Below are 13,132 nucleotides of genomic sequence, written 5' to 3'. Positions count from 1 at the left end.
AGCTTGCATGTGATTTTTTTGGATTTAAAAGCTTCTTAAAACAGTTCCATAATGTTGAAATTTGGAGTTACTCATAAATTACTTGTCCTTCGATTGATATCATAAATTTTAGTGCTGCACGTAACTCAAATGGTAACTTTTTTCAATTTATTAGAAAATACTTGGCCTCGAATTGATATAATAAATTTTAATGCTGCACGTAAATTAGATGGTTTTTTTTTTAATTGATTTAGCCCTTCGAATCAAATAAGAAGAATGAGGCATCGGTTTCCAAAATGATTTCAAGCGCGATTTTTCGGTTTTTATTTTTTACTTGTTATTTGATTCTTTTAACACTTTAAAAAATAGATACAGTTCAGTTTTTTTTAAAGATAATGCTTTTTCAAGATTTGTGAAATTTTTTTCGAATTGTTCTGTTTTTTTTTTATAAAATAATTTTTTTGCCCATTTTTTATAAAAATTTTGTTTTAAAGTTTTTTTCATGGATGGAATTATCAGCAAACGAGGGATCATCAATGTACTTGTCCCAACCTTTTTTTTCCTAGGGTTAAAATTTATGATATCAATTCGAGACCAAGTATTTAATGGTAATTCGAATTATTCATTCCTACGGGAACCATCAGAAACTTGAGAAAGTTCTAATGAATCAAAAAAGTTGTCATTGGAGTTACGTGCAGCACTAAAATTTATGATAAAATCCAAAAAAATCACATCAAAAGTATAGTAATTTGGTACTCTATGGTGGTAGAGACTTGTGTGAAAATCAATCCATCTCAGACTTTCAGGATCCTCTGGTATTATTCACAATACTCGACGTTGATTTTGGATCGGTACAAATTATTTTTAAATATGTGTTAAAAGTACTCGTCCGGCCCATCACTTTTCATTCAAATAAAAATCAATCATAAAAAAACAAAATTGTACGACAGAATTCATCCAGAGAATTATTGGCTCAACTTTCATTTCACATTCAAGTATTGGAGATTTTGTCGCAGCGAACCAAGTCCATAGATTCTCTAAGTGTTAGAACTTGTTACATACACTTTGTACTCATTTTAAACTCCATACTTTCAGAGTCTTGTTTCGCTATACAATTGGAAGGGAACCAAAAATTTCTCCGGTCCAAAAAGCAAGAAAATCAAATGGACAGGCAGCAATTTTGTTGATCCGAAAATAAAAAGAGGTAATCAAAAATTTTTCTTTCATGATTTTTCATTATTATCTTTTGATAAAATATTTTAAATAAGAATAAAAACCGTAAGACCAATAAACCCATTTACCGTCATGTTCAATAATCGAACAAGTATATTTAGTAGAAACAAAGACGAAATTTTCAGTACAATTTACAGTCAATTGATTTCTGGGGTATTCAAGTTTAAATATGATTTTTTTGGTGTTCATATATTGCAGTTGAAACGGTGCACAGTTTTCTGATTACTCTTTTGATATCAAATCAACAAGGAGTGATTTTTCATGGTCGTAGTTTGGGCATATCTGCTTGGAAGAAGAATCAGCTGGGCAACAATGTTTTACAGAGTCTCAAGCATCCTATGTAAACATCTTAAGCGGTTAAACCTCATAATGCAAATTCTCATCGCTTGTCCAGATCTTGTGGGATCTCAACTGGTTTAAACTGAGCCATTCCTTGAGTGCAAGAACTTCAACTAGATGGATAATGGAAACCTTTTAAATTTAGGTCATCAAAATTTTTTTCATCGTCATTTTTCGCTATTTTCACCTATTTTCACAGTGTTTTGGAATTCACTCGAAGTTTTGTAGGAATATTGGCCAATCTGACCCCAGATTCGGCTTCAGTATCAAGAGACGCTGTAGCGGCTCGACGCTAAGTATTAAAAGGAAAAACTGCAGCGCAAAAGAAAAGCCAGCGCGAGCCCTGCCGCTACTCTTATATACGCGAATATGACGGTTTTATGACGTCACAGAAATTTGAAACGGCTCTCACAAACAAACCATTTCATGAAAAAACCTGAAAATTGGTAACGATTTTTTTTTATTTTTCCCTTTCCATTGGTCTTTGTTGCAAGTATAAATCCGTCCAGTTGATCCTGAGATACGTAACGTTAGTGGTTTAAAATCCATCGTTTCGCAAACTTTAATATCTTAGAGACAGACGAGCGTAAGTTCAGCATGTTTAGCTTCGCAAAATCCAACCCTACGTCCGAGATTTCTCACGTGCGGGGCGGGCAACGGGTGTTTCTGCACACGGCTAACAGGGCTCTGGTCACACACACACACACACGCGCACGCACGCACGCCAGCATTTCGTAACCATCAGTCGCAACCACACCATGAGACGAGTTGGACGTTGGATGACAGACCACGGACTGCAACTCGCAACAGAAAAAACGGAACTGACGTTTCTTACGAGAAGACGCATACAGACCATACTTCTCATGAGGGTGGAGACGTACGAGACGGAGACCAAGGGGGAAGTCAAGTACCTTAGGGTAACCCTTGACACTATAAAAATACTTCAAAAAAGTAAAAAAAGAACGCCAAGTATTAAAAAACCGCCCCTCTAGTTTCGAACGATCTTTACTATATTTTCAGTAAATGAAAAATTTCCTTACCCATTATTTATTGCTAAAATGACATAGTAGGATGATCAAGATAAGAAAAAAAAATATGAGATCATTTTAGCATAGCCAAGGATTTTGAATAAATTTCGATTTCTGCAAAGAATCATGTTACACCTCCAACTGTACTGGCTAAAGAGTTTTGTGACTTCAAGAGTTCCCAGAATGATTTTGCGATTAAGATATTGTTATTCTAATTTAATGCACAAATTCACTGTCAAAATTACACACAAACTTGGCGTGGATGGTTTTCAAATGGAAGCTCGGGAAGACACGATTGATCAAATATACTATTCAAAATTAATGGTTTGATGAATAAAATAGATTCCTGAGATAGTGTATAGATGAAAGAGATTAATAAAGAAAATAAAATAATTAGCAAATATGAATGATTTAATGAATTATTACACAATAAATATCCAGGCGAATGGTTTAAATTATTGAATCAACAAACGAATAGAATGTGGAGAAAGTATGGTTTTAGGAATAAAAGAATTAGACAATCTGGTGAATGAATCAGAGAATGGGATACAGAATACTTGTGATGAACCAGTATGAGGATAGGTAGACAAGTAAAAAATTCATATGTGGCTGGATGAAGGATAACGAAATAAGAAACAAATGAATTAGTGGGCATTGAAATTCGCTCTAGATGCAGACGGATGGAGCATTAGCATTCTTTCGCCGAGCTTCCATTTGAAAACCATCCACGCCAAGTTTGTGTGTAATTTTGACAGTGAATTTGTGCATTAAATTAGAATAACAATATCTTAATCGCAAAATCATTCTGGGAACTCTTGAAGTCACAAAACTCTTTAGCCAGTACAGTTGGAGGTGTAACATGATTCTTTGCAGAAATCGAAATTTATTCAAAATCCTTGGCTATGCTAAAATGATCTCATATTTTTTTTCTTATCTTGATCATCCTACTATGTCATTTTAGGTTTTCTTGGTAAAATCAAAAGACACGTCAACTTAAATTGTTTTTACTCTTCAAAATGTTGTCTGTTCCATTAAAATCGAATGGAAATTTTTTTTTTACAAAAAATTATGAATGTCAGGGGGTGAATCATCCCCATGTAATAGGGGTGCATAAGAAGTTGGACATGTCATATAGGTTATTTGACGTGATAACTATTTTGCAATTGGTTTCGTTACGATCGGTTGAGTGCTCCTACATGAAACACTCACCAGGTGCAAAACATACCGAACTTTGGGGGTTGATTTCACTCCATAAAAATAACTTTCGGCCGATAAAACAAATACGTGTCTGTTATTTTTCGATAACCTACATTCTATAAAAAGAATATTGAAATCGGAAGGGGACAGTGCTCGAAATAAAATTTGACGATTTAAGGGTGTTTTACCCCCTCAATTTTTTTGATCTGAGGAAAACCCAAAAACACGTCGATTTTATTTTTTTTTGCTCTGCAAAATGGCGTTTGTTTTATTAGAATCGGACGGTAATTTTTTTTTATACAAAAAAATTCTGGATATTCGGTGGTAAATCATCCCCATGTAATAGGGGTGCATAAGAAGTTGGACATGTCATATAGGTTATTTGACATGCAGAATATTTTGCAATTGGTTTCATTTCGATCGGATGAGTGCTTCTATATGAAACACTCTACCAGACGCAAAACATGCCCAACTTTGGGGGTCGATTTCACCCCTTAAAAATCACTTTCAGCCGATAAAAAAAAAATGTGTCTCTTATTTTTCGATGGACTATAACATATATAAAAATTATCAAAATCGGAGGGGGACACTAAAGTACCTTTCCTTGTTAGTATAATATCGTGTTCTTAGATTATTACAAAATAGAATAATTTATAATAATACTACATTACGAGGTTATTCTTAGAGGAAAACTGCAATTTCCATTGAGTGAATCGTTATATTAACAAAAAAAGTTCCAAGTTCCATTGAGTCATTAAATAATGCTTATTTTTAGTGAAAGTTCCAAAATGCATCGGATTTTTCCACCGTCCATTTATAATTTATTTGGGGCATTAGTTTTTTTTTCTGAAGAATGCAATATAAATTCAGATTTAATGTTATTTGAATTAACCCGGCGTGTGTATACTGGGACTTTGAAGGAACAGTCGAAATTTCGAACTCAAAATTCTTTCTTGCCGATAGAAGGCAGGCTCCGGTTATCCCCCCCCCCCCCCCCATCCACCCCCCTAAAAAATCTCGGTAGTAGTAGGGACTAAATGCCTAAGGGACCGCCGGTTCCGGAAGTTTACCTAAAAATGCCAGTAAGTGTAAGTCGCTGCCGTTCTCTGAAAGGGTCAGTGTATACACCGCGTCAGTATTTTCGAAGGTAAGTGGATAGTGTTGTATTTTTCGTTTTCGTAGTTTTTCAGTTTTTTTTTTATACTGAAATGAATGTTGCATGTATTTGATGCTGTTGCAGCTTTTTTTATGAACTTTAACCTCGATAAAAAAACTTTTTTTGTATTTTTGGCGTATCAATCGGTTGTTTTTCCATTCTTTCTAGCAGTTTTTCAAAATGGGTATAAGGAGCTCATCCCAAATAATGGACAGTTTACATGACCGTCGTTCCCAAGTATTTTACAATCAGGAAAGTGAGAATGAATCCGACGGAGAAGAGATTCACGACGACATACCCAGTGAACAAGATGGCAACGAGGACCACGATTTCAATTATCATCAATATATCATTCCTTTGTATTTTGAATAATAAAAAATCATTTTTGTATCGTAAAATTATCTTTTCGTTTATTTTATGACACGCATGTATCCATAAAATATTCCCCATTTTCAGGTGCTCAAATAATTCAACTTTTTGGAACCCACACAAAAAACACTATATTCTTTTAAAAGCTCATAGTCTAAGCTACAAAACCCTAGAACCGTTTTTTTTTAACATTTATTTATTTTGGAGTTACGAATTTGTTAACAAAAGTCCGCTTTTCCCACATTTTAGACGATTGTTTCATTTTTATTAACAACGGTTTTGAACTTTTGAGTTAGGTAGCTGCTGGGTCATGTAGTAGACACTCCAATAAGTAAACCAGAATTTTTTCAGATCTTTTGGAAGCCTACAAAACCTTGTAAACTCGACTGTTCCCTAAAGTACCCAGTATACACACCGGGCACCGAAAAATATAGTGGACACTCGCCGGGTCTTGAAACGTCTAATATAATTGTGTGGAAATAATGTTTGGAAAACTGGATAGCTCTACAGTAAGGGCTATGAACCATTATTCCAAACATCATTTCCACTCAATTTTTCCAACTCAATTACATTAGACGTTTCAATTTATACTTAATTTGAATAACTTTGAATCTGTATTTATATTGCATTTCTAAAAAAAAAAAATGAATGCCCCAAAAGAAATTGTAAATGGAAGGTGAAAAAATCCGATGCATTTTGGAATTTTCACTAACAACAAGCATTACCTAATAAGTCAATGAAACTTCGAACTTTTTTTGTTAATATAACGACTCACTCGACGGAAATTGCAGTTTTCCTCTAAGAATAACCTCGTAATATAATATTATTATAAATTATTCAATTTTGTAATAATCTAAGAACACGCTATTATACTAAATCACATGATTTCCGAAAAAGTTTCCACAACGTTTTGTGACAAGGTCGATAGTTTCGCCGGAAAAGTGAAAAAATGTCGAAATTTTCTTCAAAGCCAATTTTGACGTTGAATAACTTTTGTAGGAGTAGGTTTAGCGTAAAACGACAAGAGACTTTTTTTATAGAGCGTTCAAATCCCTAGAAAAAACCACCTTGGGCGTTGTCGTACCCTCATCCGTTGCCGAGGAATAAAATTCAAAAGCAGCTAGTAACATCGTCCCCGTGTTATTTAAATGAAAAATAGAAAATCGCGATGAGCGACCTCTAAAAAATTTTTTTAAGGGCTCAAATTTTGTCAGGCATCTTTTTTCACCTTATTGCAACAATAGAAACGCGGGCTTTGAGGAAATAAAAATAGTCGATTTTTTTGAACCACCCTAATATTTATATAATATATATTTTATTTATTAATATTAATTAATAATAAAATATTATTATAATAAATATTTTATTATAATACATATATAATATAATATAATATATATACGTCCGACCTCCTAATAAGCACGGTAGAGCTTCCAAGGGGAAGAGTATTTCCGAGAATTCGGGTACCCCCACCAGGCGCGCGCTCAACGCTCACTGACACTCTCTGTCTCTCTCGCTCTTTTTAGCATGCGAACTTCCTAATAAAGCCGCTTGAACAAATAAGAATTTTTCACGGTAAGTAAATATGTAAAATATCTATCGATTGGATGTAGAAACCGTTGTGTGCAATACATACCACAAAATTGTTTTGTATGATGTACATGGTATTACATTGTATTGATAGGGTATACATATGACATATGTCTTCACAATACCAATCGAATGAAGTAACAAATATTACAGTATGGCAGAAACAGTGAAAAGACGTAAGAGCTCCGACTGTAGCATACAAGTCAAAGAAAGTACTAGTGTACAATCTGTATCTCAAAGCGTATCCGTACCTGTACTTTATTTTATATATAATAGAACCGACCGTAATGAAACGTAATCGATACACGTTTGAGGAAAAGAAGAAAATCTTGGAGAAGTCCAAAAAATCAACGTCGCAAGAAATATGTGCCAAGTACGCAATGAATGATAGCATTCTGCGTAGATGGAATACGAACCAGAATGTTATCGAGAATGCCGCCAAATCGAGCAACACCAAAACATTGAAAAAAATAAATAAATCAAACGATCTTGATGCGGAATTGTTTACGTGGCTTGTCGATTGTCGCCGCAAAGGCATTCCCGTTTCTGGGCCAATGTTGTGTCAACAAGCACTATATAGTCATTAACTCCAGGGTTGGCGAACCAAAGAGCTTCAAAGGTAGTCACGGATGGTTAGCAAGATGGAAGAAACTAAACCCCGTGAAAAATTTAAAAATCACAGGTAAGTAAAATCGATGATGTGAAAAACGTTAATAAAAGGTTTACATGCAGCATGAAGTATGCTATACACATACACAATAGGGTGCTTGACAAAAATATTTGATTTTTTTTCTCACTCTTAACCCCTCAGATTTTAGTATTCGATATAAAAAAATCGTATCAAAAAATGAGCCCTCTAACTAATTTCTTAGAGGTAGCTAATCTCACTTGAATTTCCCGTTTAATTAACATGGGGAAATTTTACTTTTCAGCAAAAGTGAAAATACACGTAAGCTACTTAAAATTTTTGCGATTTATGCATAATACATCAAAGCTTATTCTTTAAGCTTTCCAAAACCTTACGATAGAACATAATTATCAACTACTATACAATAGGCATTACAGCCACCGGAAAAGTAAAATTTTTTTGACTAGTAACGAATTATGTATTTTTCTTTGTTTTTTCTACTCAATTGAATTATTGCTTCTCGACGTTTTTTTTTTCATTTTGTATTTAAAAGATATCGAAAACCATAAACTTCCCCTAGGAAAAAAAAGGTTGGGACAAGTACATTGATGGTCCCTCGTTTGCTGATAATTCCATCCATAGAAAAACTTGAAAAAAATTTTTCTTTTAAATTGTCAAAAAAATTATTTTATAAAAAAAAATACAGAACAATTCGAAAAAAATTTCACAAATCTTGAAAAAACATTATCTTTAAAAAAAAACTAATCTGTATCTATTTTTTAAAGTGTCAAAAGAATCAAATAACAAGTAAAAAAAAAAACCGAAAAATCGCGCTTGAAATCATTTTGGAAACCGATGCCTCATTCTTCTTATTTGATTCGAACAGCTAAATCAATTTTTAAAAATTCCATCTAATTTACGTGCAGCATTAAAATTTATTATATCAATTCGAGGCCAAGTATTTTCTAAGAAATTGAAAAAAGTTACCATTTGAGTTACGTGCAGCACTAAAATTTATGATATCGATCGAAGGACAAGTAATTTATGAGTAACTCCAAATTTCAACATTATGGAATTGTTTTAAGAAGCTTTTAAATCCAAAAAAATCACATGCAAGCTAGTCATTTCTTACTCTATGGTGGCAGAGACTTATAAGAAAATCGATTCTTTTTAGACTTCAGGAGCTTCTGATACACCGGCACACAAAAAAAAGTGGTAAGTACCTAGAACCGGACCCATCAATCTCTATGTATTTTGGCCCGCTGAATCAGAATCCGGGGTCAGATTGGCCAATATACCTCCAAAATTTTGAGTAAATTCCAAAAAACCGCAAAAATTGCGGAAAATCGCTGTTAAGAGCATAATAAAAGTTCTCTTCGCCTTACGCGGGGGTGTTTTTCATATAATTTGACACGCTGAATCTGAATCGAGGGTTAGATTGACTGATACACCCCCAAAATTTTGAGTAAATTCCAAAAAACTGCTAAAATTGTGGAAAATTGCTGTTAAAAGCATGATAAAAGTTGTCTTCGACCTTACACGGGGCTGTTTTTCATGTAATTTGATACACTGAATCTCAATCGAAGGTTAGATTGACTGATACATCTCCAAAATTTTTAGTAAATTTCAAAAAACCGCAAAAATGACGAAAAATTGCTGTTTAAAGCATGATAAAAGTTGTCTTCGATCTTAATCGGGGGTGTTTTTTTATGTAATTTGATGCGCTGAATCTGAATCTGGAGTCAGATCGGCTGATATACCCGCAAAATTTTGAGTAACTGCAAAAATCTCTAAAAATGCGTCAAAATCGCTAGCATGGGTAGAAGAAGAGTTTTATTGACCTAGATCGAGTACGCTCTTTTTATATTTTGATGCGCTGAAACCGACACCGGGCGTCTATTTAAACTCGTACGTCTCCAAAATTTTGCTTCCATGGAAAAAACCGGCTAAATTTTATAAAATAATTTTTTTGACAATTGAAAAAAAAAATTTTTCAAGTTTTTTTATGGATGGAATTATCAGCAAACGAGGGACCATCAATGTACTTCTCCCAATCTTTTTTTTCCTAGGGTAGTAATTTTTGCTATAAAAGTCTCTTCGTGTACACAGCGCGGGATTTCACATCGAACTACTCAATAAAATAGTTGGATAGAAAAGGGATAGCAAATTAAAAAATAATTACATTAGTGGATATTCAAGTTTTCTCCAAATATATGGTCGGATGAGGTATTCCTTCGCCGAGCTTCCGATTGAAAACCATGCACGCCAAGTTTGTGTGTAATGATGACAATGAATTTGTGCAGTACATCGTATAGATACAATACATGCATTTCTAAGCGTATTTGCGTTTCTCTTTATAAAAGGTTCTTGTATCATATTGTGTAAAATGTTTTAAGTTTATAACCTAAGCTAGCATAAAAGCAGATGATAATCTCTTGATAATTTCAAAATCATTCTAGAAACCTTTGTTGCTCTGTGACGCTTGCTGGAAAATTTTCCTGAAGAAGTGAGTCATTAGGGCTAAAAGTGTACATGAATGAATTGCACAGTAACCTTAATTCATTCACTGTACTTGGCTATGTTAGAAAATGATCTCATTTTTTTTTATTTCCAAAATTCTGAATTCCTACAGGAAACGTAATTCATTCACTACATATGTTACAATAGATCTCATATTTTTTCATAGTTAAACATTTTTTTCGACAATGCAAAAATAGAAAATCATTTAAAACTATGGTCACGACCTTTTAATACTTGGCGTGTCTTTTTCACTTTGAGAAGTTTTAATATTTACTGATTTCACTTCGTTTTGAGAGGCGTAACAACTATATAGGAACCATATTTCATTCACAGTATTTGGCAACTTCAGAAAACGATCTCATTTTTTTTATATTTTCAAGTGTTTTATTGATAATGTAAATATAAACAATATTTATTTAGGAAAAGAAATACCTTCCTCGTTTTCAACGAAAATTTTTAAAACGATTTGTTCCAAGTTGAGTGCTATTCTCTATGTGACAAAAGCAATCAACATTACTGTAGCGCCAATTTTTCTATGTAGACGGACGAAAACTGTGCGGTTATGTTCATGTGAGTTGAAACTTTCTAGAAGCAATAATGGCGACGTTTTGATTATCCATTCAGCAAATCAAATTTTCCAATGAAAGAGTGGGAAATTCCTATGCAATTGGATGATATTTTAATTTTCTATTCCTTTTTTTGAAAAGCTCCATTTGTTTACTTGGAAAATTGATTTTTGAAACTATCATCTTCTACTTCTCTTTCAATGGATTCCATGTTGACATGTCAATGGTTTGCAATGTCCAAGGAGACGTTTCCATGGTATTCAATATCTAAGACGACAGCTTTATGATTATTGGTGCCCAGTGATATTTTTTCATGGTCTTCTGTAACAACAGAACCTGCCTTGTCAATGTAGACTATTAAATCGCCGATTTAGATATCGATAACTATGAGGAAATATATCGATAACCATTGCACCGTCTACCTAAATATCGGGAAATATAAAATTTTCGACTATATATTTAAAATTTTTGAAGGCATGCACCTAGACGTCGAAAATCCCATAGTCGCTAACCTAGACATTGAAAACTATAGAGCCGTCCACCTAGATATTGAAAACCATGCAGTCGTCAATCTAGACGTCGAAAACCATGTGGTCGTCAACCTAGACATCGAAAACCTTAGAAAAACTCACCACACCATCGGCAACTATGGAGCCGTTGACCTTCATATCCGAAACCATGGACGAATTCACTTCAACATCGGAAACTATGGAGCTATCGACCGGGATAGTGAAAACTATGAAGTCATCCACCTAGTCCACGAAAACAATGGGAAAACATACCTGGACATTGAAAACTGCGGAGCCGTTGATCTAAACCTCGAAAAGCATGAAAAAACATACCAAAACGACGAAAGCCATGGAGAAATATGAAAACCATGGAGCTGTCGACGGAGGCCAACGAAAACAATGGAGCCGTCGACCTAAACCATGACAACCATGGAGAAACATATCCAGACATCGAAAACTATGGAATTGTTGACTTAGCATCAAAAACCATGGTGGAATATACCTGGACCACGAAAACCATGAAAGAACATACCTAGCCATTGAAAACTATGGAGAAATATACCTGAACCACGAAAACCATGATGGAACATGCCTAGACATTGAAAACCATGGAGGAATATACCTAGACATTGAAACCCATGGAGGAATTATCCTAGACCATGAAAACCCGAGAGAAACATACCTGGACATCGAAAACTGTGGAGCCGTCGACCTCGACTGCGAAAGCCATGAAGAAACATACCTAGACCACGTAAACCATGGAGGAATCTACCTGGACGACGAAAATCCTGAAGGAACATGTCTAGACATTGAAAACTATGAATGAATATACCTAGATATCAAAACCCATATGGAAGAATTATCCTAGACCACGAAAACCATGGAGAAACATACTTCGACACAAAAACTCTCGAGTAATGATTTCAGGCCAATGGGATTGATTTTAAAAAAGTCCTTCAAGATATTATATTTGAAAATTTAAATTTTTGAAATTTTAAAAATGCGACATCAGATTCGTGCTCAGCGACTGCAAAAACCTTTGAATAACAAGTTTCAGGCCAGTTGGATCGATTTTTCAAAAAGTCGTTCAGAATATTAGATCCGACACTTTGGATTTTCGAATTTTTGGAAATCTGAAACAGGAATTGTTCTAAGCAGCCCCAAAAACACCTCATTAATGACTTTCAGGCCAATGGGATCGATTTTTCAAACATTCGTTTGAGATATTAGATTTGCCAATTTGAATTTTTGAAATTTTTCAAATTCGATGTCAGATTCGAGCTCAGGGACCCTGAAAACCTCTAGTATAACAAGATTCGGGCCAATTGCATCAATCTTTCACAAAGTCGTTAGGAATATTAGATCCGCCATTTTGAATTTTCGATATCTAGGAAATCTGATACCGGAATTGCGCTCAGCAGTCCCAAAAACCTCCGATCTCCATCCATCTATCGGTATTTCATATGTAAATTGTATCACTCATTATCGATAAATATATAATCATTTACCAACATTTTGGGCGAATTAAGGTGGTTCCTCCACGAGACAGTTAAATAAGGAAATTATTTAAATTTGGCATACGTATTGTTTAACATATGAACAACATCTCTAAAATTTTAACAAGTTTCACCATCCCGAACCCGAGATATATGTAATTGAAGTTGACTCAATTAACATGTAACATATCGACCATGCATAGGCAAACAGCACATTATTAATTCTACTGCTAGTACTAAAATTAGGAAGTTTATAAAAAAACGAGGAGGAGCTAGAGCAGGATATCACAGATATTGTGAAAAAAAATCAAGGTGATTGACCGTCTAATTTGACAGATACAGTCTCGAGAAGTACGAAGGTTTAGCCTGCGTACGACATATTTTGCAAACGAACAAGCGAATGTCATCTGTATTGGCGATCCACACTACCGATGGCGGCGCTCGTGTCCCTCGGAAAAATGGCGCTATTAGAGTGCAATTTTGACAGTTGTGCATGATTAGCATTGGAAACATGGACCAGTC

The sequence above is a fragment of the Venturia canescens genome, chromosome 7 (assembly GCF_019457755.1).
Source record: "Venturia canescens isolate UGA chromosome 7, ASM1945775v1, whole genome shotgun sequence".
Taxonomy (NCBI): Eukaryota; Metazoa; Arthropoda; class Insecta; order Hymenoptera; family Ichneumonidae; genus Venturia; species Venturia canescens.
The sequence above is the reverse complement of the archived record's forward strand: the minus strand, read 5'-3'. Positions refer to the sequence as shown.